This window comes from Bombina bombina, chromosome 2, assembly GCF_027579735.1.
Source record: "Bombina bombina isolate aBomBom1 chromosome 2, aBomBom1.pri, whole genome shotgun sequence".
In the NCBI taxonomy this organism is placed as follows: domain Eukaryota; kingdom Metazoa; phylum Chordata; class Amphibia; order Anura; family Bombinatoridae; genus Bombina; species Bombina bombina.
Window position 1 is genome coordinate 125,172,316 of NC_069500.1, and position 27,673 is coordinate 125,199,988.

Sequence of the window (27,673 nt, forward strand, 5' to 3'; positions counted from 1 at the left end):
ATTGCTGCTTTTTCAAATAAAGATATCAAGAGTACAAAGAAAAATTGATAATATGAGTAAATTAGAAATTTGCTTAAAATTGCATGCTCTGATTTATTAAAGACAAAGTGTGTGTTTCACATCCCTTTAAAGTCCCTGACAGTGGGCTCGTTTCCATTGAGCCGTAATTAGGTTTGTGTGCCCTCGCAAACCATTAATAAGCTGTCGGAAGCAATATCGTTCACCAACTGCTTCCAATGGCCCGTTATAACTCAATTTTGGCAACCGGACTCTGGCTGCCGAAAACATTTTCGTGTCCCATACAAAGTATCAGAAGTCGCTAATCTTTAAATAATACGAGGTTTCCAATGCCCATGCAAACCAATAATACACTGTCAGAGGCTGCCAATATTTTAACAAAAATTACACCCAGCTCAACTAAGTGTAAAACAGGAAAAAGGTGCTTTTTGAGACCTTTTTCCCATTGAAATCTAACCCGACACATCAAAATCCCTCTATTATTATCGGTTATTTGTAGAGCCTCTATCCACCATCCCCCCAAATCACAATTTATAATAAATCTATTAACCCCTAATCTGCCATGCCCCCACAACGCAAATAACTAATCACTAAGCCCCCTAACCTAACACCCCTTAAATATACCCCATTACATAAATTAAAATAATCCTAAATTACAATTAAAATAATAAATCCTAAATCACAAATAAAATAAAAAACCTAACATTATTTTAAAAATAAAAAAACTAAGTTTAAATTAATCTAAAATTACAAAAAATAAAAAAAGTCTAACATTACATAAAATAATAAACCAAATTATCAAAAATAAAAAAATTAAACCTAATCCCTATGAAAATAAAAAAGCCCCCCCCAAAACAAAAACACCCCCTAATCTAATACTAAACTTACAATATTCTTTCATCGCGGCAACCTCTTATATCTTTATCAAGGACTACGGAACTGAAGACCGGCTGCCACGGAACTGAAGACTGGCGACCGTGGAGTCAAGGAGCGTGGAGCATCCTATTCATACGATTACCACCATACACTGAATATTAAATGCAAGTTACGCGTTTAACTATGGCGTACCTTGCATTCCTATTGGCTGATTTGATTCTTCAAATTCACACCAGCCAATAGGATGAGAGCTACTGAAATCCTATTGGCCGATCAAGTGTAGTATAAGGTCGGGTTACCGTAGTAACCTATAAATGTTTAAGAAATCTGGCATCGGGTGTAAGCGTTAACACAACGCTAACTTACACCTACACGAAAAGATTTTTCAATGGAAAGCTGGTACTAAAATGGAGCCGTAATTTACTTTTAGCTGTTGGCTGCTTCGGTAGCTTGCGGCTCCATTTTTAACGGCTCAATGTTGGAAGCGAGCTCAGTGTTTGTCATTACCTCCTCTAGTGGAAGTTTATTCCATGAATCATTCACCCTTTCTGTAAACAAGTGTTCATGCAAATTACTCTTGAATCTACTACCCTCCAGCTTGAGACCATGGCCCCTTGTTCATGAATTGTTCCTTAGCTTTACTAAGCCTTATAATTTATTTATGTTTTAATGTCCCTTTAAAGGGATATGAAACCCAACATTTGTATTTCATGATTCAGATAGAGCATCCAATTTTAAGCAACTTTCTAGTTTACTTCTATTAACAATTTTTATTTGTTCTTTTTGTATCTTTTTTTGAAAAGCAGGGACGTAAGCTTAAAAGCCGGCCTATTTCAGGAGCACTATTTGGCAGCAGTTTTGCAAGAGCAGTAAATATCAGCACTATTCCCTGCTAGGTAGTGCTCCAAATGACTATAATATCATGTGAACAAAGCAGTTTAGATAAGTAAGGTGGAAACTCTTTTAAAAGTATGTGCTCTGTCAGAGCCACAAAAGAAAATGTTTGTATTTCATATCCCTTTAAATACTACAATGTTTTTTTTCTTACTACTTACACAACAGCGTTGAGATGACATATCCCATCATTTTTCTGAAAGTCATACTTTTTCACCCTTTTTAAAACACTTTTCGATATGTCCTTTCCAAGTTTAGTGCAACAGCTTCCATTGTGAAAAGAAAAAGCTGGAGAAATAACAAAATATGATGTCATTGCGCTACATTAACAATTAGAAATGAAAACAGCTTTAACTGTGACTTGAACAAAAAGGGACAAGCCTGAGGCAATTCTAGACATAAGTATATACACAGATAATGTAGCATATATAGTCAGAAGTAGGGATGGGCAAATGTTTCTAAAAATGTAAAACGAATTTTTATACATTCGTTCGTTCGAATAGAATTTCGAATGTTTATATAACATTCTAACATTCTATTTTTGAATTTTTGTTTTCAAATTTTTCAATAAAATTAAAAAATATTCGTTAGAATAATAAAATGTTTAGCTATGTATTCATTCAATTTTCGAAATGTAATATTCGAATTCGAATGTGACATTCAAATTCGAAATAGTATTTTTAGTCCACAACTGTGTTTAATAAATGTAATATTCGTATTCGAATGCTACATTCGAATGTCACATTCAAATTCGAAATAGTATTTCTAGTCAGGTAGCCGTCAGTTTATGCCGGGGTTAGGTTCCAGAAGGAATGGTTGTAAATTGAAACCGTTGTAAATTGAAACCCAGTTTATAATGTAAGTCAATGGGAAGTGAGGGAGTTAGGTTCCAGGCCCCTCTCAAAATTGTCAGAAGTAACACCTAATACATTATTTTTAAAGCTTTGAAATGAAGACTTTAAATGCTAAACAGCATTATAAACCTAATAAAATAATCACACAACACAGAATATATAATTAAACTAAGTTAAATTAACAAAAACATTTGCTAAACAGCATTATAAACCTAATAAAATAATCACACAACACAGATTTCACTTGCATTTTTCTGCAAACAGTTCTTTTTATACATTTCAATCTGGACTGATTTATAGACAGGAAGATCTTGTTCCTTTGAAATCTGCTCGATAGCTCAGGTCTGGTTAAACTGATTATTTTCAGCTTGCTTGGCTTTTGCTGCAACACAAGCGGACAGCTCCACCTACTGGCTATTTTAATCAATGCACTGCTTCTCAATGCTTTTCAATAGCAGTCACATGACTGGAAAAAAAGGTTGTTATTCTGAAACGGTGTAAATTGAACCGTTGTAAACCGAGGGCCACCTGTACTGTGTTTTTTAAATATAATATTCGAATTCGAATGTGACAAATAGTATTTCTAGTTTACAACTGTGTTTAATAAATGTGATATTCGATTTGAATGCGATATTCGATTTGAATGTGACATTCAAATTTGAAATAGTGTTTCTAGTCTACAATTGTATTTTATAAATGTAATATTCAAATTCGAAAGTGTCATTCGAATTCGAATTTGACATTCAAATTCAAATGTGACATTCGAATTCGAATGTGACATTTGAAAACTGTAAATAACATTCTAAAATCGAATTTTTAAGAATATTCGTTCTTATCAACATTCTATTATGTAAATCGAATTTCTACAATAACATTCGTTCTAACATTCGAATTCGAATATAAACACATTCGCCCATCCCTAGTCAGAAGTTTTCTTCTGCCATGCAGTTCTCCAGACACCTACCTAGAAGCTCTTCAACAAAGAATACCATGGGAATGAAGCAAATTTGATAATAGAAGTAAATTGGAAATTGCTTTAAAATTGTAAGCTCTTTCTAAATCACAACATTTTGGGTTTCATATCTCTTTAAAGGGACAGTATAATGGGGAAAAAAATAACGTTCTAAATTGTTAAAGCATTTTATTTTTGCAGTATTGTTCCTTGCTGACCACAAACGGTTTAAAAAAAAAAAAAAAAAAAGCTTTTTCCTAAAAAATTTACCATTAAAGTATTTGGGGATTTTTGTAGATAAAAAAATAATAAGCTTTTCTAAATGATTGTGACCAACTCGTCACTGCTGGTTAGCCAATCAGTAACAGCAGCCAATCGTAGGCTATGTGTTACCTGCAATGTGTTAGCTATGAATTTAACCCATTAAGTATTTGCATTGAAGCTGCTAATTATTTTCAGAAGGCTGTTAGTTATTAAACTGACGGTGGAAAATAATTACAACACTCAACTTTACACAAAGGTGGTAAATTTTGCACTTGCCACATTATAGTAGATTAAGTTTTTTCAGTTTTCATTGTAGTCAATAGGAAACAGTGAATGATAATTTTTGTTTAGTTCACACTCATTGATGACTTTTACCTAGCCAAATGCTGATGTTAATGTGCCAAAAATTATACTTCTACTAGTTGTAAAGGTAGAGAATCCATTTTACAACTATTACAAAATGTAAAATACTATCTGCCAGATTACGAGTTTTTTGTCGGTAAAGACTTGCGTTGCTAACGAGCCTTTTTCATCCACTGCTCACTTAAAGGGCCACTGTAAGTAAATATTTTCTATGCCTGTTACTAACTAACTACCCCAAATGCGCTTTTTATCAATAGAATTTCATTAACATATCTCTACCGTATATCAGAAATATTGTCTGCAAATTTAATTGTTTTCCAAACCCACTCCGTGGGTATCCTTTGCTCTGTACCAATCCGTTTACAATACCTAGGTTTCAAAATGGCGCTTTAAACACAAAGTTATTGGTTTAAGTATTTTGAACACGCAGTGCTGAAAATAGTGGGCAGGATAACGTGACATCATCGGCGAATAAAAGATTTAACCTTTAGAACGTTATGAAACTTTGTTTTGGAGAAAATATAGGTCAGTAGGTTTTAATTAATGTTTATTAACTTTAATATGTTAGTTGTTTAGCTTAAAAATTATGGCAGAAAGTAATCCTTTAAGACAACGCTGGTATTACAAGTTTTCTGAATGGCTGCGTTAGCCTCAGAAAAGTGAGCATTGAGCAAATTTAGCTCCACTTCTCACTGTAATACCAGCATTGCTTACGGTAGCGGTAAGCTGGCTAAAATGTGCTTGTGCACGATCTCCCCATAGGAAACAATGGGGCTGAGCTGGCTAGAAAAAAAACTAACATCTGCAAAAAAGCAGCGTCCAGCTTCTAACGTAGCCCCATTGTTTCCTATGGGAAAATACTTTCTAAGTCTACACCTAACACCCTAACATGAACCCTGAGTCTAAACACCCCTAATCTTACACTTATTAACCCCTAATCTGCCACCCCCGACATCGTCACCACCTGCATTATACTATTAACCCCTAATCTGCCGCTCCGGACACCGCCGACATCTACATTATACTTATAAACCCCTAATCTGCTGCCCCCAACATCGCCGATGCCTACATTATAGTTATTAACCCCTAATCTGCCGCCCCCAACGTCGCCGCAACCTAACTACACTTATTAACCCCTAATCTGCCGACCGGACATCGCCGCTACTTTAATAAATGTATTAACCCCTAAACCGCCGCACTCCCGCCTCGCAAACACTAGTTAATTTTTATTAACCTCTAATCTGCCTGCCCTAACATCGCCGACACCTACTTACATTTATTAACCCCTAATCTGCCACCACCAACGTCGCCGCTACTATAATAAAGTTATTAACCCCTAAACCTAAGTCTAACCCTAACACTAATTTAAAGATAATTTAAATACATCTAAATAAAATAACTACAATTAAATACATTTTTCCTATTTAAAACTAAATACTTACCTGTAAAATAAACCATAAGATAGCTACAATATAATTAATAATTACATTGTAGCTATCTGATGATTTATTTTTATTTTACTGGCAACTTTGTATTTATTTTAACTAGATACAATAGTTATTAAATAGCTATTAACTATTTAATAACTACCTAGCTAAAATAAGTACAAAATTACCTGTAAAATAAATCCTAACCTAAGTTACAATTACATCTAACACTACACTGATTGTCTAAACTGCAAGTCTGTCAGAAGAACTGAAATAAGGGAGCAGTCTTCAGAGACTTAGATACAAGATAATCACAGAGGTAAAAAGTATATTAATATAACTGTGTTGGTTATGCAAAACTGGGGAATAGCGGGTAATAAAGGGATTATCTATCTTTTTAAACAATAACAATTCTGGAGTAGACTGTCCCTTTAACAGCTCGTAGTAACAGCTAGATTACTAATTTTTTTATGATTTTTTTATTAGCCCTTTATATTTACTGCAACGCTTGTTATGGGGCCCTGTTATGGGCATTTACTCTTTCCTTGTTTTAACCACATAAGCCCAATGTAAACATTTCATTTGAATTGAACATTTTTATTCCCTTGTGACCTTTCAGAGAAGCATAAAAAAAATAAAAAAAATTTAGGAACTACTGATTTTGATTTTATTCATTATACATATTTCACAATACAACTACTATCAATATCATATCTTTATTAGATTAGTGGAATGGAATAAAACTACTTTCCATTGTTAAAATGGGTGTTAGCACTATACTCTTAAGTGTATATATGTGTGATTAAACCCTTCCCGCTGTGTCTTATTTGTCTACATCAGAACAAAGTTGTGTTGAAACAGTCGTGAGAAATTCTTTACTTCTCCTTTATAAAGCAGACAAGGTTGGCATGCATAAAAAGTATATTTAGCATGTATGATTTATAGCTTAATTTGATTTTACTGGCAGATTCTCTGTTTTTGGACTTTTCAAAGCCAATTCATATTTTTATTTTGTTTTGTAATCAGGTACTATCATAGCAAAACCTACAATCTCCAGCTGGCAATTATTGCATGAAGTAATATGTACACTAAGCACTTTGGATTGTTTGAGATTTATGATCTAAAGCTCTCCACTCTGGTGAGATTATCTAAGAACTCTCGTCAGTACTGTGAGATCCCTCTAAGAATTTTAGAAGGGTAAATTTTAGCTGTTTCTCTGGCTATGCAAGGTTCTGGGGGCGATGGAGAGACAGTGAATTTATAATATAAGGTCTAAAAACTACAATAAAAGTAATTTAAAAAAAATCTTCTACGTGATTTCTCTCCATGCCAGTGAGTTTTTGATCATAAGTCAGTTTGCTTGTGACTGTTCATTGAGATACGGTTATCATATGAGTCTACTACAAGTTAAGACATGGAACTGCAGTCTTGTGAGCAATATTGCAGTTGTATAAAGAAATTCTATTTTTCTGCTTTAAAAGTCATACTTTATAAAAAAAAATACATTCGTGAAATGGTTTGAAAATGTTCCATTTTAAGAACCTTAACATTTTCCATAAGGGTCCTCTTCTAAAGTGGCAATATGGCAAGTTTAGGCATAAGAAATCTCGGCGTGTCAATAACTATAAGGGTACTCAGTATTCTTTAAAGTACATTGTAGCATTTTTTTAATTAACACAACATTCTGCTTTCTTAGCCCCTTCTGAGAAAATTTATTCCTAAAAACTAACTAATGTATCTGAAAGTTTTATGGCTCAGGCACTTTTAGAAATGCAGATTTTGTTGTGAACTGTTTCAACAAAAGCAGCTGATTAAACCCAAGATAAAAGATTATGTTGTAAACACATATGCTATGGTTTTAGTGTTTTTAACCTCTTATGCTAACAAGTGATAATATTCTTCCTTGTATATCATTTAATGCAACAAAAGTGTAAAGATGTGTTTAAATGAACAGTCATAACAATTAAGGATAGGCAAATATTTTTCAACATTCTAAATTTAATTTTTTTTTATACATTAGTCCGTTTTACTCAAACTTGTGAAGCATTCTAAGATTGAATATTGGCTTTCAAATTTTAATTAACATGTGTTAATATTCGTTTGAATTATATGTATGCTTTCTGTTAGCTATAACATTCAATTTCAAGTTAACTTATGCAATTCAAAATTTCAAGATTCGATTTCGATTTGAATTAATGTATGCAATTCAAAATTTCAACATTTGATTTTGAATGGTCATAAAATATCAAATATACACATTCAAAATTTGAATGTGCATATTTGAACTTTTGTGAACATTTGATTTGAAAGCAAAATTTGAAATAAAAAAGCAACATTTGATTTTTGAATTTTAAAGAAATTTTTGTTCTTATCGATATTCGATTGTGTTAAACAAACATTCAAATTTAGCCACATTCGCCCATCTGTAATAACAATGACAAACACATCACATAATTCGTACTATAATGGGGGCTCTGGAGATTCTCACCACAGAGACACTGTCTATCATAAGACCCTTTATTTAAAATGGTGGGGTTCTCTCTGTCAAAGAGGGAGTTTAATTTCCTTATAGGTGTAAAGTGATCATCTTAGAAATAACGATCACCTGGCATCGATTACTAGCCTCCATTTGTTGTGTTGATGATTTCAGGGTTCATAGCTCCTTGTTTTTCTGATCTAATTAGTAATAACATTTTTCAGGTATCAAAATTCATTGGAGAACTGAGTCACTGTAAGAAAAGAGACGACTTTTGTAGAATTCTGACAAAGAAAAAGGGGAGCCCAATGGCACCACTGAGCGATAAAAGGGATTATAGTTACTAAAAATTACTTTGGAGGGAATTAAATCTATTCCTCCTACTGCAGTAATACATATTAATGTAAATGCTTGGTGCTGTGTACTATTCGTATATTTAGAACAAAAGGAAGTATGAACCTCCAGACATTGTACACATAAATAGCACTCAAAAATTCCCTTAAGTAAATAATATTAGACTGGAGTAACAAGTGACGGATAAACTAAGGAAAATTAAAATATAACTTTTATTGGGACTTTAGAAATAATGGCACAACAATACATTTAAAAATACAGGAACAATGATAGCTTAAATCAGGACTAGGGCAGCACAAACAAGTGGGGGGAACCCGTCAAGTAATTGGATAAGCACTAAGGGTGCGATCCGATATAGATCGTAGTTTGCGGCGCAAGCGAGGGAACCCCCGCCGCCCGTAGTTTCAGCTCGCAAATTGAGCAATCCCATATACGGCGCCGTCAGATGCTAAAGTGCCGTAAGTCTGACAAACCAGCGATGTCCAGAAATCTGCGTAAGTACAAATTTCTGGAGTCGCCAGTGACTTACGGCACTTTAGAAACTGCCGATGCCTACATAACCTGACTAAGTTATTAAATCTCCCGTACTGTCTAACATGCCTCCCAAACATAGCCCGACACGTCTAACCCTCTATCCGCTATCCCCCCTCACTCTCCTAATAATAAAAAATGGATTAAGCCCTAAACCGCTGCTCCCGGACCCCGCAGCCACCTAATAAAGTTATTAACCCTTAAACCGCCGCACCCGGACCCCACCGCCACCTAATAAAGTTATTAACCCCTAAACCGCCGCTCCCGGACCCCGCCGCAACCTATATTAACTACCCCCTAATGTGAGCTCCTACCCCGCCGCCAGCTACATTAACTACCCCCTAATGTGAATTCCTACCCCGCTGCCAGCTATATTCAAATTATTAACCCCTAATCTAATCCCCCAACCCCGCCGCCAGCTATATTCAAATTATTAACCCCTAATCTAATCCCCCTACCTCGTCACCAGCTATTCTTAAAATGTATAACCCCTAATTTAATCCCCCTACACCGCCGCCAGCTATATTAAATACATTAACCCCTAATCTAATCCCCCTAAAGTAATCACCTCTTTTACCAGCCCTTAAAAGGGCCTTTTGCGTTACATTGCCCCAAAGAAATCAGCTCTTTTACCAGCCCTTAAAAGAGCTTTTTGCGGGGCATTGTCACAAAGAAATCAGCTCTTTTGCATCTAATCTAAATCCCCCTACACCGCCGCCACCTATAGTAAATGTATTAACCCCTAATCTAATCCCCCTACACCGCTGCCACCTATATTAAATAGATTAACCCCTAATCTAATCCCCCTACACCGTCGCCAGCTATATTAACTATATTAACCCTAATTATATTAGGGTTAATATAGTTAATATAGTTATATTATATATATTAACTATATTAACCCTAATTATATTAGGGTTAATATAGTTAATATCGGTATTATATTATATATATATTAAGTATAATAACCCTATCTAACTCTAACATCCCTAACTAAATTCTTATTAAAATAAATCTAATTAATATTAATATTATTAATTAAAATATTCCTATTTAAATCTAAATACCTATAAAATAAACCCTAAGATAGCTACAATGTAATTAATAATTACATTGTAGCTATTTTAGGGTTTATATTTATTTTACAGGTAACTTGGTATTTATTTTAACTAGATACAATAGCTATTAAATAGTTAATAACTATTTAATAGCTACCTAGTTAAAATAATTACCAATTTACCTGTAAAATAAATCCTAACCTAAGTTACAAATACACCTACACTATCAATAAATTAAATAAACTACAAATATCTAAACTAAAATACAATTAAATAAACTAAACTAAATTACAAAAAAAACAAACACTAAATTACAAAAAATAAAAAAAGATTACAAGATTTTTAAGATAATTACACCTATTCTAAACCCCCTAATAAAATAATAAAGCCCCCCAAAATAAAAAAAATTCCCTACCCTATTCTAAATTAAAAAAAGTTAATAACTCTATTACCTTACCAGCCTTTAAAAGGGCTTTTTGTGGGGCATGCCCCAAAGAAATCAGCTCTTTTGCCTGTAAAAAAACACACAATACCACCCCCAACATTACAACCCACCACCCACATACCCCTATTCTAAACCCACCCAAACCCCCCTTAAAAAAACCTAATACTACCCCCCTGAAGATCTCCCTACCTTGTCTTCACCCAGCCGGGCCAAACTCTTCATCCGATCCGGGCGATGTCTTCAATCAAGCGGCAAAGAAGAAGTCTTCCATCCGGGCGATGTCTTCAATCAAGCGGCAGAGCAGAAGTCTTCCATCTGGGCTAAGTCTTCAATCAAGCGGCATCTTCAATCTTCTTTCTTCGCTCCTCCGACGCGGAAAATCCATCCGGCACGACGACTTCCTGACGAATGAGGTTCCTTTAAATGACGTCATCCAAGATGGCGTCCATCGAATTCCGATTCGGAATTAAGGTAGGAAAAATCTGATTGGCTGATTGAATCAGCCAATCAGATTCAAGTTCAATCTGATTGGTGGACCCTGCCGCCACCTACATTAAAAGTATCCTTTATTTCTGCATACTATTTGGATACATTTTACCTAGAACAATACTCGGATGTTATAACTCCATGTTTCATTTTGTGAAAGATGTCATTAATCTTTTAAAAGCAGAAGTATGATCAGCTACGATGATAAACATTGAGTGTACTGTGATTATTAAGAGGAGGAACTAAGACCAAAAATAATTATTAATAAAAATGAACAATAAGCTAACATTCTAATCTGTCTTATAGATCTACACTACTTAAGATATTATCAAGTAATGGACAGATTAATAAATACGTAAAACTATATTATGCATTCTGAAAATACCAAAATGAATTAATTATGGCAACATAGGATGTAAAATAATTAACATAACACCCATTTAATATGTTATAAGTATTGTGAATACTGGGTGATAATAATATTGTGGAATGTTCTAATAAACTAATGTGATAAATACAATTAATAAATATAATATTAAGGTTGTGAAACAAAACGTGATGGCAATAAAGTGAAGTGAACTTGTGATTCTTGTGACATTACTGGATTCATATAATTGAAAATAATAAATTAAGAATCTAATCTTATGTTTACAAAAAAATACTTATTATGTAACAATTTCGAACTAATAAAACTAATAGGTGTCATAACCTATGTGAATTAAAGATTATTTAAAGTTACAATGTAACTAGTGATTAAATAATGTGGAATGTGATTTTACATCATATATGTGCTAATATTATGAACTTTATTTATATTTTTAAAAATATTTATTAATCCTTATAAAAATCCATTTTAGATCCTTGTTCAAAATTTCAAAATTTCCTCATCATAACCTCAAATTGTTCATAGTTGCATTAAACAAAACAATACGCTGTTGATAATCACATGTCATTACTTATATTTTTTAGTATTTCTTTGTCTGTATATCCACAATATTCATTCAAATATTATAGATATGAAAAGTAATTATTGTGTTCATTAAGTCCATGAGGTTGGACTGAATTCATTAGAAATATCCATCTGCTCTCTTGCTGCAATAAATTTTTAGTTAGATCACCTCCTCTTATTCCTAAATTAATTTTTTGAATCCCTATACATGTAAGTTTGCCAACTTTACATTGATGATATTTCAAAAAATGATAGGCTACCGAGGTGATATTTTTCTTATTTTGCAGATCCTTTGCAGCATTTTTGATGTTCCGTAGATGTTCTTGTAAGCGTGTACGTAGCTTACGTGTAATCATCCCTATAAAGATCTTTGGGCAATCACATTTGATCATGTATACAACTTTTGACCTCACCTATAGGTAGAGATTTAATAGTACTGGGTGCATGAGCGCTAGTACTATAAAGTAGTGTGTTTGTAGCAGTGGATTTTCTGTATAAATCAGTCCCGACCTGTCCACTAGGTTTTTTGAAAATTAGCAAGTCAAGGAAAGGTACCTCTTTTTGACTTGTATGGTATGTCAAACAAATGTATGTCTATCAGCGCCACAATAATACCATACAAGCTATATCTAATAGAGGCGGAGTCTCCCAACCAGACTCCGATAAGTGAAAAAATAGAATGCCGAGATACAGCGCTACACGACCCCCAAAAAAGGGTTGTGTTGCTAAAGATGGTGTCCACGACTATAGAAATATATATTAATATGAATATATGGATAAAAATAGATCTATATTATATAAAACGTTAAAACATTTAAAAGGTTAAAAAAGGGTTATGGGTGTGAAATACAATTTAGAAATACAATTTAGAAATATTATAAAATTAACAATCGTTTTATTAACATAAAATTAAAATAGGTATCCAAACTGATGGATTGTCCCATACAATGTTCAAGGAGTACTGGCCCATACAAAATCCAATAAGTAACGTCCCATACAGAAATGTCCAAAAAAATATATATGTGTCCAAAAAAACAGTTAGTGCTCCCAAAAATATAATAAGTTAAAAGTCCAAGGCTGAGTGTCTAAAAATTAAAAATCCAAAGCTGAGTGTCTAAAAATTATGTGTCAGTGACAATCCAAATGTATATATATATATATGTGTATATATATATATATATATATATGTGATGTGTTGAAAACTCCAATCCAGGTGAAAAAAATCAATAAATTGTGAAAAAAGATACATATGAAAAAAGATAAAAAGATAAAAAAAATAATAAAAAATAAAAATATAAAAATATAAAAAATATATGAGTTGTGATCAGCAACCCATATAGGGAAAAAATAAATATATATATATATATATATATATAATAAGTTGATGTAGTGAAGGTGTACACCTAAAAATGTGTCCTGAAAAATAAACAAAAAAGGCTTATGAAAGCCCTTACAAATTGGTAAAACCTTATGAAGAAAAATGTATGAAAATATCAAAAATTATGAAGTGCAGTAGTCAAATAATTGTGAATAGCTCCAAATAAATCCAAATGTGAATGTATAAGGTGCTGGGTTGATGTTCCTCTTCTCAAAGGGTTATCAATGTATTGGGATATCCTCCTGTACCTAAAAAAGTGTACAGAAAATGGACATAGTGCAATAAAATCACCATAAAAAAGCAATATAAGTATTCTACTCACCAGATATGTTCTGAGCTGCAATACCAGTATATAGCCAACGCGTTTCGGTCCTCAGGGACCTTTCTCAAGACTGGTAGCAGCTGTCTGGCTTCTACACCTTAAATGTATTCTAATAGCCAATAGAATGGTTTGTAAATTTGCGCCAAAATTTCGCGCCAGAAAATTCGGGGCAAAAATTTGCGCTAAAAATTTGCGCTATGAAACACATTCCCAAAGTTAGTTAATATGTTAGCCCCCATCTTTAGTGTGTCCCAATTTGTGAACTTATGTTTTTACATGTTTCCATAATTCTCCTTACATGTTTCTACATGTTTCCATAATTCTATTTGTGTGTCCCCTTACCGGATGTTTATACCGGATATTCATACCAACCGGAAGTGACGTTTACTTGCGGACCGGAAGTGACGCGCATGGTGCGCGTACACCTCCAGACGATCGTTAAGCGTATTTACCAGTTTGGGCAAACTATGAACATTTTCTTAATAACTCAAAGGGGATATTGGGTACAATAGTTGGGCAGGTGTCAATAATGCCTAATCGGTGGGTAAAAGTATAAATATATCAATATGTGGAAATGTGAATCTACCAATATATAAAAAAGTATATATTGAAGTAAAAATTAAATTGTCTGAAAACACATTATAAATGTTGCCTATATAAAGATGCTCCATATAACAAATATTCCATATATAGAATCTCCTATATGAAAAAATATATATTTAGAAATGTATAAATATATAAATATATAAAAATATAAATATAAACAAATGTAAACAAATGTGTTCTATATAAAAGACCATTATATAGACATTGGTATTGGTAGCTCAGAATATCTGGTTAAATATAAATAAGTACAGATATATGTAGATTCATATATCGGTACTATGGTATTGGTTAACATTGTGGAAATGTGACATACTAATGTACAAAGGATTTTATACAAAAAAAAAATAAAAAATATATATATATATATATATATATACCCTAAATATATGCACAAAAATGTGCAAAGATTTACATTCTTTTAAAATGTATTGCATTGGAAATCGGATTTATCCATATACACCCTATAAATATTAATAATATTACCACATACTAAAAAACATAATTCCCCTACTAAAATCTAAATGGAGGGGTAAAACTCGAGAGTCTCAGTGTCTTGTGCTAGTTAAGGAGTCTGCCAATAGGTTTGGGGATGGTAAATGGACTTCCCAAAGACAGTCTAATAAATTCAAATATATGTTATAAAACCTTGTTTTTTAAAACCTTATTTAAAAAAACCTTTAGGACCTTATAAAATCCTTTAAAACCATTCTAAAATTTCTTTTGTTTTAAAAATGTCTTTTTTTTTTTAAGGAATTCTTTTGTTTTTTAAAAAAATTCCTTTTATTTTAAAATTAAGAATGGAGCTTTTGGTTGAAACAGTCCACTTTCTTCCCATCTTCCCATCTTTTCAAATGTCTTGTGGAGAGTCAGTGCGGGATAAATTTGAAGAGGAGTATTTTTGCTTCTTTTATAGTAGGTGGAATATTTCCGTATTGCTGTTTAAACCTTTGGGGAAGGTGCAGTCTAGAAGGAAGATCCACTTTGATTCTACTCTCAGAAGTTGTCTTTCAAAATCCCCCCCTCTCCAATTTTTAGTGGGTCTACTAATGCCCATATATTTGAAGGTTTTATTACTTCCTTTATGTGTTTCTTTAAAATGTTTGTATAGCGGAAAATCTACCTTTCCCCATTTTATCTGTAAAAGATGCTCGCGGATTCTGTCTCGAAGTTTCCTCGAGGTCTGCCCTACATATTGTAATCCGCATCCACATTCAATTAAGTATATGATGCCCGAATCCTGGCATCTAATCATTTCTTTCATATTAAAAGACTCCTGTGTAATATTAGATTTGAATGTGTGACTCTTCTTGCCATGTTTGCAAGCTTTGCATGAAAGGCAAGGAAAGAAACCTTTTAATCGTTTCCAATACAGGTCTTTCATTGTGGTTTTCCTGGTCACTTTGGAGATACTGGGGGCGATCATTGTTTTAATGTTTTTCGTTTTTCTGTAAATGAATGTTGGAGATTCTTTTAGATCCTTCCCAATTATGTTATCCTCTTTCAAAAAGTGCCAGTGTATGGTATGTCAATTTTCTATTTAAATCATTGATGTTAAGTTCTTTCAAAAATTCATCTAGCTTCTCTTTAGGGCCCTCCCAGATGAATATGATGTCATCTATATATCTCAACCACATTGGGATGTGTTGTGAGTATTCATCATGGTTGTCTGAAAATACAATGGTCTACTCCCACCAACCTAGGAATACATTTGCATAGGTTGGTGCGCAAGCCGTGCCCATTGCTGACCTTAAAATTTCTAAATAGTATCTATTGTTAAACACAAAAAAGTTTTTCGTAAGTTCAAATTAGAGTAATTTCAGTATAATTTCATTGTGACTTGAATTTTCTTCGCAGGACATATCCAGATAATATTTGACAGTCTGTAAGCCCAATTTATGGCTTATACTGGTATATAGAGCCTCAACATCAGCAGTGACTAACCAGGTATCATCTTTTAACCAAATATCTTCAAGATGTTGAAGAGCCTCCATGGTGTCTTTGGTGTAAGATGGTATTTGTGTCAGAAATTCACGTAACCTAGAGTCCACATATTTACTCGCCTTTTCAGTCAAATTGTCTATCCCTGACACAATTGGACGTCCGGGGGGGTGTTCTTTATTTTTATGAACTTTTGCTATACAGTAGAAGGTAGATATTTTTAGGTTTGGTTACCATGAGAAATTTCTTTTCTTTAGCTGTGATGACACCATTGAATCTTGCATTCATTATTAAGTTTTGATATTTTTCAATAAAGTCACCAAGGGGACAAGACCACAATTTTTTATAACCAGAGGTATCTTTCAGTTGCCTTTCGGCCTCTTGTAGGTATATATTGTTCGGCCAGATCCCTATATTGCCTTCCTTGTCAGCCTTGCGTATGACTACATCATCCCATTCTTTGATTTCTGCCAAAGCCTGTCTTTCTCTTTTACAAAGATTTGTAACTGGTGAATGTAGTTCTAATTGTGCAATTTCAATGCAGACCACTTCATTAAATATTTGAATGCAAGGTGCATTAGAGAGTTTTGGTATATAGTTAGATTTGTGGCTTAAGTTTTTACGCCAATTAGTTGTAGTTGAGAGTTCATTTTCAGATAATAGGTCCTCTAAGTCCTGCAGACTTGCTCTGTCCTCAATAGACAGGTTTGATGTAGTTGTATTAGATGTAGAGATTTCTATTGTGTTATATTGTTTTTTAAGGAGCAATTTTCTTAAAAACAGATGTACATCTTTTATAATTTCAAACTTGTCAAGGCTAGTACTTGGACAAAATGAAAGGCCATTTGAAAGTAAATTTATATGATCTTGAGATATAATTTTAGTTGACAGATTTATGATTTTTAAGTTTTCATCCTCACTTTGGAGAATGGACTGGGGGATCGTTTGTAAGGTTTCGCCGTTTGGTTTTTCTCTTTGTTGTTTCTGGCACGGGATACCCTTTTTTGTTTGCCCCTCCCGCCTCTTAAACTGTCCCCTTCTAAAAAAAAAATCCTTTCTCTTTTGTGTATTCATAGAAATAGAACTCTTAATTGTTTTTGAAGAACATGATGGTTCTTCACTTGCTGAGTCTGACCCTTCTATATCAGTAAATAAAGAAGGTAGCAGCACCAAAATGTAGAGATTAAGTAACTTTTAATTAGAGACATACCAAAAAACAAACAAAGTTTCGGTCAGCACCTGACCTTAATCATGTTGTATACAACATGATTCAGGTCAGGTGCTGACCGAAACGTTGTTTGTTTTTTGGTATGTCTCTAATTAAAAGTTACTAAATCTCTACATTTTGGTGCTGCTACCTTCTTTATTTGCTGATACTATATGGGTTAGTGCATGGACCCTAACAGCGTGCACCAGAGACTTGATGGTGAGTGCTGGGCCTACCTTTGATTTTTACCTTCTATATCAGTATCAGAAATATCACTTTCAACGATTTGTACTCTGCTTGGAATATTCTTCGAGTTGTTAGTATTAAATCTCTTCCAAGTCTCTCTTGAATTTCCCTGTTTTAGTTTGTTTAATATCAGACTCGTACTTATCTAATTCATATTGGTATTTTTTATAGGCTGTTTCAAAGTCTTTCACTGTTTTCAAACTGTTTTAACTGTTCATTTTGAGTAGTTATAAGTTCCTCTAGCCTATCATATTCAGACTTATCATGGCGTATTAGAATATTCGTTAGTTTGTTTGAACATTCAGAGAGAGCATCTTCCCATTCTGTATTAAGATCTGAATTTCTGAATTCAAACGCAGGGAATAATTGAATTCTAAGACCTTGTGGAATCAGTTTTTTCTCTAGATATTTCTCCAAAAATGATGATTCCACCAAACCTTATCCTGCTTATATAAGTTTTTATGTAATTCTCTTACGGCTAGATTTAGAGTTCTGCGGCCAAAGGGGTGCGTTAGCTACGCGTGCTTTTTTCCCCTGCACCTTTTAAATACCGCTGGTATTTAGAGTTCACAGAATGGCTGCGTTAGGTTCCAAAAAGGGAGCGTAGAGCATATTTACCGCCACTGCAACTCTAGATACCAGCGTTGCTTACGGACACGGCCAGCTTCAAAAACGTGCTTGTGCACAATTCCCCCATAGAAAACAATGGGGCCATTTGAGTTGAAAAAAAACCTAACACCTGCAAAAAAGCAGCGTTCAGCTCCTAACGCAGCCCCATTGTTTTCTATGGGGAAACACTTCCTACGTCTGCACCTAACACTCTAACATGTACCCCGAGTCTAAACACCCCTAATCTTACACTTATTAACCCCTAATCTGCCGCCTCCGCTATCGCTGACCCCTGCATATTTTTTTAACCCCTAATCTGCCGCTCCGTACACCGCAGCAACCTACATTATCCCTATGTACACCTAATCTGCTGCCCCTAACACCGCCGACCCCTATATTATATTTATTAACCCCTAATCTGCCCCCCACAACGTCACCGCCAGCTACCTACAATAATTAACCCCTAATTTGCCGACCGGATGTCGCCGCTACTCTAATAAATGTATTAACCCCTAAAGCTAAGTCTAACCCTAACACTAACACCCCCCTAAGTTAAATATAATTTAAATCTAACTAAATAAATTAACTCTTATTAAATAAATTATTCCTATTTAAAGCTAAATACTTACCTGTAAAATAAACCCTAATATAGCTACAATATAAATTATAATTATATTGTAGCTATTTTAGGATTCATATTTATTTTACAGGCAACTTTGTAATTATTTTAACCAGGTACAATAGCTATTAAATAGTTAATAATTATTTAATAGCTAAAATAGTTAAAATAATTACAAAATTACCTGTAAAATAAATCCTAACCTAAGTTACAATTAAACCTAACACTACACTATCAATAAATAAATTAAATAAAATACCTACAATTACCTACAATTAAACCTAACACTAGACTATCAATAAATTAATTAAATACAATACCTACAAATAAATACAATGAAATAAACTAACTAAAGTACAAAAAATAAAAAAGAACTAAGTTACAAAAAAGAAAAAAATATTTACAAACATTAGAAAAATATTACAACAATTTTAAACTAATTACACCTACTCTAAGCCCCCTAATAAAATAACAAAGACCCCCAAAATAAAAAAATGCCCTACCCTATTCTAAATTTAAAAAGTTCAAAGCTCTTTTACCTTACCAGCCCTGAAAAGGGCCATTTGCGGGGCATGCCCCAAAGAATTCAGCTTTTTTGCCTGTAAAAACAAACATACAATACCCCCCCAACATTACAACCCACCACCCACATACCCCTAATCTAACCCAAACCCCCCTTAAATAAACCTAACACTAAGCCCCTGAAGATCTTCCTAGCTTATCTTCACCATGCCAGGTTCACCGATCCGTCCAGAGGAGCCTCCGAAGTCTTCATCCAAGCCCAAGCGGGGGCTGGCGATCCATAATCCGGCTGAAGTCTTCTATCAAGCCGTGGCTGAAGAGGTCCAGAAGAGGCTACAAAGTCTTCATCCTATCCGGGAAGAAGAGGAGATCCGGACCGGCAACCATCTTGATCCAAGCGGCATCTTCTATCTTCATCCGATGACGAACGGCTCCATCTTGAAGACCTTCAGCGCGGATCCATCTTCTTCTTCCAACGTCCAACTGAAGAATGAAGGTTCCTTTAAGGGACGTCATCCAAGATGGCGTCCCTCGAATTACGATTGGCTGATAGGATTCTATCAGCCAATCGGAATTAAGGTAGGAAAATTCTGATTGGCTGATGGAATCAGCCAATCAGATTCAAGTTCAATCCGATTGGCTGATTGGATCAGCCAATCAGATTGAGCTCGCATTCTATTGGCTGATCGGAAAAGATTTTCATTGTTTGCATAAAAATGCTTAGTGATTTGTTATATTGTTTCTATTCCCATATGTTGTAGCATTTGAAAATTCAATAAAAATATATATAAAATTCAGTTTTGGTCATTGTATATAGACAAAAATATAGAATAAAGAGGCTAGATTAGGGTGTCGCTCTTCCTGCAAACTCAGCTTATTTAAATGGCAACAATGAGTTGACGTGTCCATGAGCAAAACACATGTTTTACAAACAAAAATAAACACAAAGGAGCAATTTCCCTTAAATGTAATACTCTGTCGTTTCTATAACAAAGAATAGGGAACATTAACATTAAGGGGAAAACAATTTAACAATATAATGTCCCTTTAAAACCAGAGTGTATTACTATGGAACGGTTTAAGGGAACTTTAGTTTCAAGTTTATTATCCAATCCAGGGGCATATCCCTTGAAAAGTCTCTAACATTTTTCATTTTATTCTTTTTTTTTTTTTTTACCAATCATTGACAATATACATGAGTTTCTTCTCTGATCAAGCAATCACTGCTGTAGATGTTGCAGGGGCAGAGTTTTCAATTATAGGATTAAAAGGCTAAATAAACAATGTCAGTAAATTATATATGTGTATATATATATATATATATATATATATTACCTGCATTTAATTTCATATCTTATGAGAAAATGTTGACCCTTTAAATGTTAATGCAGGTTAATGTCATTGTAAATTTAGTCTGTGCTAAAAATAAGATAGTGAATTAATTAAAAACAAATTTTGTCAGATAAAATTAAACTTTTGCAGTGCCCTTCATTATAGGAATTCCTTTAATAATTTTATTTCCCTTTATAAAAATAATCCTTTTTTCTTATCTACATTTGCAATACAATTATGAAAAAAATAGTTGGTCTTATAATTGTGTTATAACTTTATCCAAGCTTTGTAAATTAGAAGCATTACCTATATAGTATTCTCAGTGTATGAGCATGGTATAAGAGGTTTACACATTTGCAATTTATGGATAAGGATAAATGTTCCTAAACATCTTATATCCATCAATATCAGTAGAGCAGAAAACAAACACTAAAATCTAAAGTATATTTTGTTAACATGCAAATAATGCCTTATACTATACAATAATATTCCATATTTCCATTATAGTATGATGCAGAATCTTACCTTCAGAAAGCTGGATGGAAAAAAAGATTAAAACAGCAGAAACTAGAAATACATTGTTTAAATCCATCTGTGCTTCAGGCTGTATAGCAGTTGAATGCACTGTTCCTGTAAGCAGGCAAGTGATATATAGACAGGTGAAACTGGTCCCCGCCTGCGTCATCAGCAAATATAGTCAGTACCTCCTATATCATAGTAATTACTTTCTGTTTTCTTTCTATTCTTTTTATTTTCCATTGCACTGCCTAACAATTCTGTACCTAACTGTATTATACCTTAAAGCCTAACCATTTTATTGCTTACTGTCTAACTCTATATTACCTTACTACCTAACCATTTTATACCTTCAGGGCCGTCTTTAACACAGGGCAAAAGGGGCAGCTGGAGGGGCCCAAGAGTCCAGGGCCCTGTTCATGCCAGACTGCTGATGTCATGTGACATGGGGGGCACACACAGTCAGTCCTAATACTGTCACAGTCAAAACTTATCTGCCCATATTTATTTGAGAGAAACTGTGCCAGTGTTATGTGACATGCCAAGCTAGTGCCATGTGCTGTTTTAGATGTGCACTGTGCAGCACTGTGCAGGTTATTGCAGTGATGCTAAGCCCTAACTTGGCATCCAGCCAATCCCACTGCATCAGAAAAGGTCCTGCTGGGGTTACCATGGTTACCAGGTAACTGCTCTGGTGGTGGGATTTGTTTCTGGGTAGGGCTGACTGTAGGCACATGCAGCAGAAAGCTGGAGTGGAAGGCACATGAGGATTTAAACACCTGTGTAACTGTACACACTGCTCTCTTCAGTCTTAAGGCTGTGTGACTCATCTCACACTGTATCCATGCAGCCTTGGGCAGACAGCATCCAGTCTGCTGGTCCCCTTAGCCCTGCTCTTTCTGCTGTGGCCCTAAGATCAACTAACTGAAGTTTGTTAGGGGAACAGTGCTTTGTAGAAAGGTTTCAGTGGGAAGAATGTGAGTGCACACACGCCCCTCCCCCATGCAGCATGGTCTAGTGCAGGGTGAGAGGGAACTTGTTCCTAGCAAAGAAGTGATATGTGCTGCTGTGGCTGATGTATAGTGTCATGCTGATGATTCACACATTAAGGTAAGGTTTATTTTTATAGTTTTTTTTTTTCTCTTTCTCAGATTTTACAGTTTCCCATAGTAGTTCTGCTGTTCCAGTCAGTAAACTTATATGTGTCTGCACCTCCATGCTTCCTCCTCAGTCTTTAGATGTATGTGGTTGTAGAGAACTGCGCCTAGATTTATATATATATATATATATATATATATATATATACAGGCTACACTATAAAAGACCCCTAACTGTATCTTCAATTCGATTCAAAGTACTGAAAAAAGGAATAGGGAACATATTTTTTCACATATTTTTCACGATATGATTTTTAATTTTAATTGTTTTATATTTTTATATATTTTTGCATTTTTCTGCCATTGTTTGACTGTATTTTCCACAGTTTACCACCTTTTATTGCACGTGTACACATTTGCATAGGTATCCAACCGGTATCCTTACCGGAGATCTATCTAGACATTGCACTATTTTGATCTTCTGAGATTGTCTCTTCTATTAGTTTATTCATTATTTGCACTTTATGATATGTATTTCTATAACATTGAATCCGATTGTATTTTATCTGAACAGTTTTTGACCTGGCGTAATATATATGTGAGAGTGACCAATCCTGAGTCACTCATTTTTTCTTAATTTTTTATATAAGTTTTTAATATAAATAAATTGTTTTAAGCATTTTGAAACTGCCAGTTTCTATACTTATTTGCCTATATAGTTAGACCAACTGTAGGTGTTATATTATATATTATACATTATTAGATATACCATTGACTATATCACCCTCCTTTTCAGTCAGCTTTTGTTCCTGATTTATCCTGTTTTATATATACTTTAGCCAACTTTGGCGCTCCTATTCCATTTTTTCCTCCTCAGTCTTATACCTTGCTTTGCTCCTGTTGGCTGCCCTAAATCTCTTTAACCAGCTAAACTCACACCATAATCACATTCAAAAGCATATTAAATTAATCCACAGTGGAGGAATTTATATATTTATTTACTTATTAGCACTGCTTAGGTCCAGTTTCACATATTGCAATTTATTTCATTTTTTTTAAAAAATGATTAGTCCAGCAGTGGATGATCCACTGCTGGGCTAATAATTTAAAAACAATTATAAAATAAATTAATGTAGTTGTTTTTTGGGATGTTGGGGTGGAGAGCGAAATTGCATGGGGGGGGGGGCAAGAAAATGTTTGCCCAGGGTTCAGTCAATATTAAAGACGGCCCTGTATACCTTACTGCCTAACTCTATATTACCTTACTGCCTAACTATATATTAGCTCACTGCCTAACTATATATTAGCTCACTGCCTAACCATTTTATACCTTACTGCCTAACTATATATTAGCTCACTGCCTAACTATATATTAGCTCACTGCCTAACCATTTTATACCTCACTGCCTAACTAGTTATTAGCTCACTGCCTAACTATACTGTATATTAGCTCACTGCCTAACTATATATTAGCTCACTGCCTAACCATTTTATACCTCACTGCCTAACTATACTGTATATTAGCTCACTGCCTAACTATATATTAGCTCACTGCCTAACTATATGTTAGCTCACTGCCTAACCATTTTATTCCTCACTGCCTAAGTATATATATAAGCTCACTGCCTAACCATTTTACACCTTACTGACTAAAAATGTTATAACTTTACTGCCTATCCATTTTATACCTCACTGCCTAACTATTTATTACCTCACTGCCTAACGATTTTATAACTCACTTTCTAACGCTATATTTCCTTACTGCCTAACCATTTTATACCTCACTGCCTAACTATATATTACCTTACTGCATAACAATCTTATACCTTACTGCCTAACTATATATTACCTTATTGCCTAAGCATTTTATACCTCCACTGCCTAACTATATATTACTTTACTGCCTAACTGAATATTACCTTACTGCCTAACAATTTTATACCTCTCTGCCTAACTCTATACTAACTGTCTTGCTGCCTATCCATTTTACACCTTACTGACTAAAAATGTTATACTTTACTGCCTATCCATTTTATACCTCACTGCCTAACTATATATTACCTCACTGCCTATCCATTTATACCTTACTGACTAAAAATGTTATACTTTACTGCTTATCCATTTTATACCTCACTGCCTAACTATATATTACGTCACTAGCTAGCCATTTTATTCCTTACTAGCTAAAAAATGTTATACTTTACTGCCTATCCATTTTATACCTCATTGCCTAACTATATATTACCTCACTAGCTAACCATTTTATTCCTTACTAGCTAAAAAATGTTATACTTTACTGCCTATCCATTTTATACCTCACTGACTAACTATATATTACCTCACTAGTTAACCATTTTACACCTAACTAACTAAAATGTTATACTTTACTGCCTATCCATTTTATACCTCACTGACTAACTATATATTACCTCACTAGCTAACCATTTTACACCTTACTAACTAAAAATATTATACTTTACTATTTTATACTTCACTGCCTAACTATATATTATCTTACTGCCTAACCATTTTACACCTAACTGCCTAACCAGTCAGTGAATTTGTAGTTCCAGCATTTGTGAAGTTCTTTAAGTGTGGAGTTTATAAGTGTATTTAAGTTATACAAGGAGAATGTTATAATAAATAATAATGTATACAGTAAAGCTATTAAAATATATTTATCAGACATATGCTCTAAAAGAACTCTGATTACACTACTCTCTCTCCTATTACCCCAGGTAAGTAGTGGCTACAGAACAATACAGCCTTTACCCTGTGTCTGACTATCTCTGCTTTACTATGTGTAACTGCTTTTGCTCTCTCTCAAATCTTAAAGGGTCATAAAACCCACATTTCTTTTATGATTGAGATAGAGAATATAATTAGATAATATAAGTAAAATGGAAGTTGTGTAAAATTTCATGTGGGTTTTATGTGCCTTTAATTCTCTGGTATGTTATTTTATTACCTTTTTTTAGCTTTCCTGTGTCTGTTTTCTACTTGTCATAAGAAGGTGTTTTCTCCATTGTCTGCTTAGGTCTTGTGTTTTTATTGTCTTTTAGCCATCCAATCAGCAAGCTCAACTCAGATGCTGAACCTAAAATGGGCCGGCTCGTAAGCTTACATTCCTGCTTTTTCAAATTAAGATACCAAGAGAACAAAGACAAATTCATAATAGAAGTAAATTAGAAAGTTGCTTAAAATTGCATGCTGTATCAGAATAATAAAAGAAAAAAAATTGGATTTAGTATCCCTTTAACTATGTATTTATATATTTTCACATTCCAATGTTCTGCACATAGCAGAATATGTTCTAAGTATTTATAAATATATTATTATCTAAAGACTACCAGAAGAGAAAAAAAGAACATCATCATACACGTACCTTTAAAAAAGATAGGGAATGAAGCACTCTTTTATAAATATGCGGGTATTTAATATACTCTCATTTCCAGAGATATGTAAAAAGCCAAGAATAAGATACACAAACTTACATGGAATAATGCATCAATATGCACAGTGTTGAATACGGTGTCTATAATACCAAATAGCTAGGTCACGTAACTAGCAATAGCCCAAACACATAAGCGCATCAAATTAGCACCACTTTATATGTTACAGCCCTACCACTACACCCCAGATGCTCACAGAACCCCCTTAAAATGTACAAGGAGGAATGACCTGGGAAGATTTAATTAGGGATCTAAGTGGAGTGAAGTAACTTCAAATTTGAAATTTGTGCAATAACTGGCAAGAGAAAAATATCATGCATGGTTAGATACAGTTACAGTACTGCAAGGTAACAACAAAGACAAAAGCATTCAATATCAATGAGATGCTATAAATGGCAGTCTCTACGTAAACAGGTTGTCATAATGAATCAACCTTCCACAATGCGGCATTCGTAGGAAAAACTTTAAAAAAAGGCAATCAATTGAGTCCCAAATCCTTGAATTGTATGCAATGTCAGCACTGTATTAAAACTTATCTGTCTTCTTGAGTCGGCCTTAACGAGCCTTAAAAGAGTTCCAAACAACTTGGATCTGGAGCAACAATTCAATCTATATATATATATCTGTATATATCTATACCTATATTTAATCATGTGTGTATATATATATATATATATATATATATATATATATATAGTATCTCACAAAAGTGAATACACCCTCACATTTTTGTAAATATTTCAATATATCTTTTCATGTGACAACATTGAAGAAATGACACTTTGCTACAATGTAAAGTAGTGAGTGTATAACAGTGTAAATTTGCTGTTCTCTCAAAATAACTCAACACACAGCCATTAATGTCTAAACCGTTGGCAACAAAAGTGAGTACACTCCTAAGTTGAAATGTCCAAATTGGGCCCAAAGTGTCAATATTTTGTGTGGCCACCATTATTTTCCGGCACTGCCTTAACCCTCTTGGGTATGGAGTTCACCAGAGCTTCACAGGTTGCCACTGGAGTCCTCTTCCACTCCTCCATAACGACATAACAGAGCTGGTGGATGTTAGAGACCTTGAGCTCCCCCACCTTCCGTTTGAGGGTGCCCCACAGATACTCAATAGGGTTTAGGTCTGGAGACATGCTTGGCCAGTCCATCACCTTTACCCTCAGATTCTTTAGCAAGGCAGTGGTTGTCTTGGAGGTGTGTTTGGGGTCATTATAATGTTGGAATACTGCCCTGTGGCCCAATCTCTGAAGGGAGGGGATTATGCTCTGCTTCAGTACGTCCCAGTACATGTTGGCATTCATGGTTCCCTCAATGAACTGTAGCTCCCCAGTGCTGGCAGCACTCATGCAGGCCCAGACCATGACACTCCCACCACTATGCTTGACTGTAGGCAAGACACACTTGTCTTTGTACTCCTCACCTGGTTGCCGCCACACACGCTTGACACCATCTAAACCAAATAAGTTTATCTTGGTCTCATCAGACCGCAGTAATCCATGTCCTTAGTCTGCTTGTCTTCAGCAAACTGCAGACTTTCTTGTGCATCATATTTAGAAGAGGCTTCCTTCTGGAACCATAGCCATGCAGACCAATTTGATGCAGTGTGCGGCGTATAGTCTGAGCACTGACAGGCTGACCCCCCCACCCCTTCAACCTCTGCAACAATGCTGGCAGCACTCATACATCTATTTCCCAAAGACAACCTCTGGATATGATGCTGAGCAAGTGCACTCAACTTCTTTGGTCGACCATGGTGAGGCCTGTTTTGAGTGGAACCTGTCCTATAAAACTGCTGTATGGTCTTGCCCACCATGCTGCAGCTCAGTTTCAGGGTCTTGGCAATCTTCTTATAACCTAGGCCATCTTTATGAAG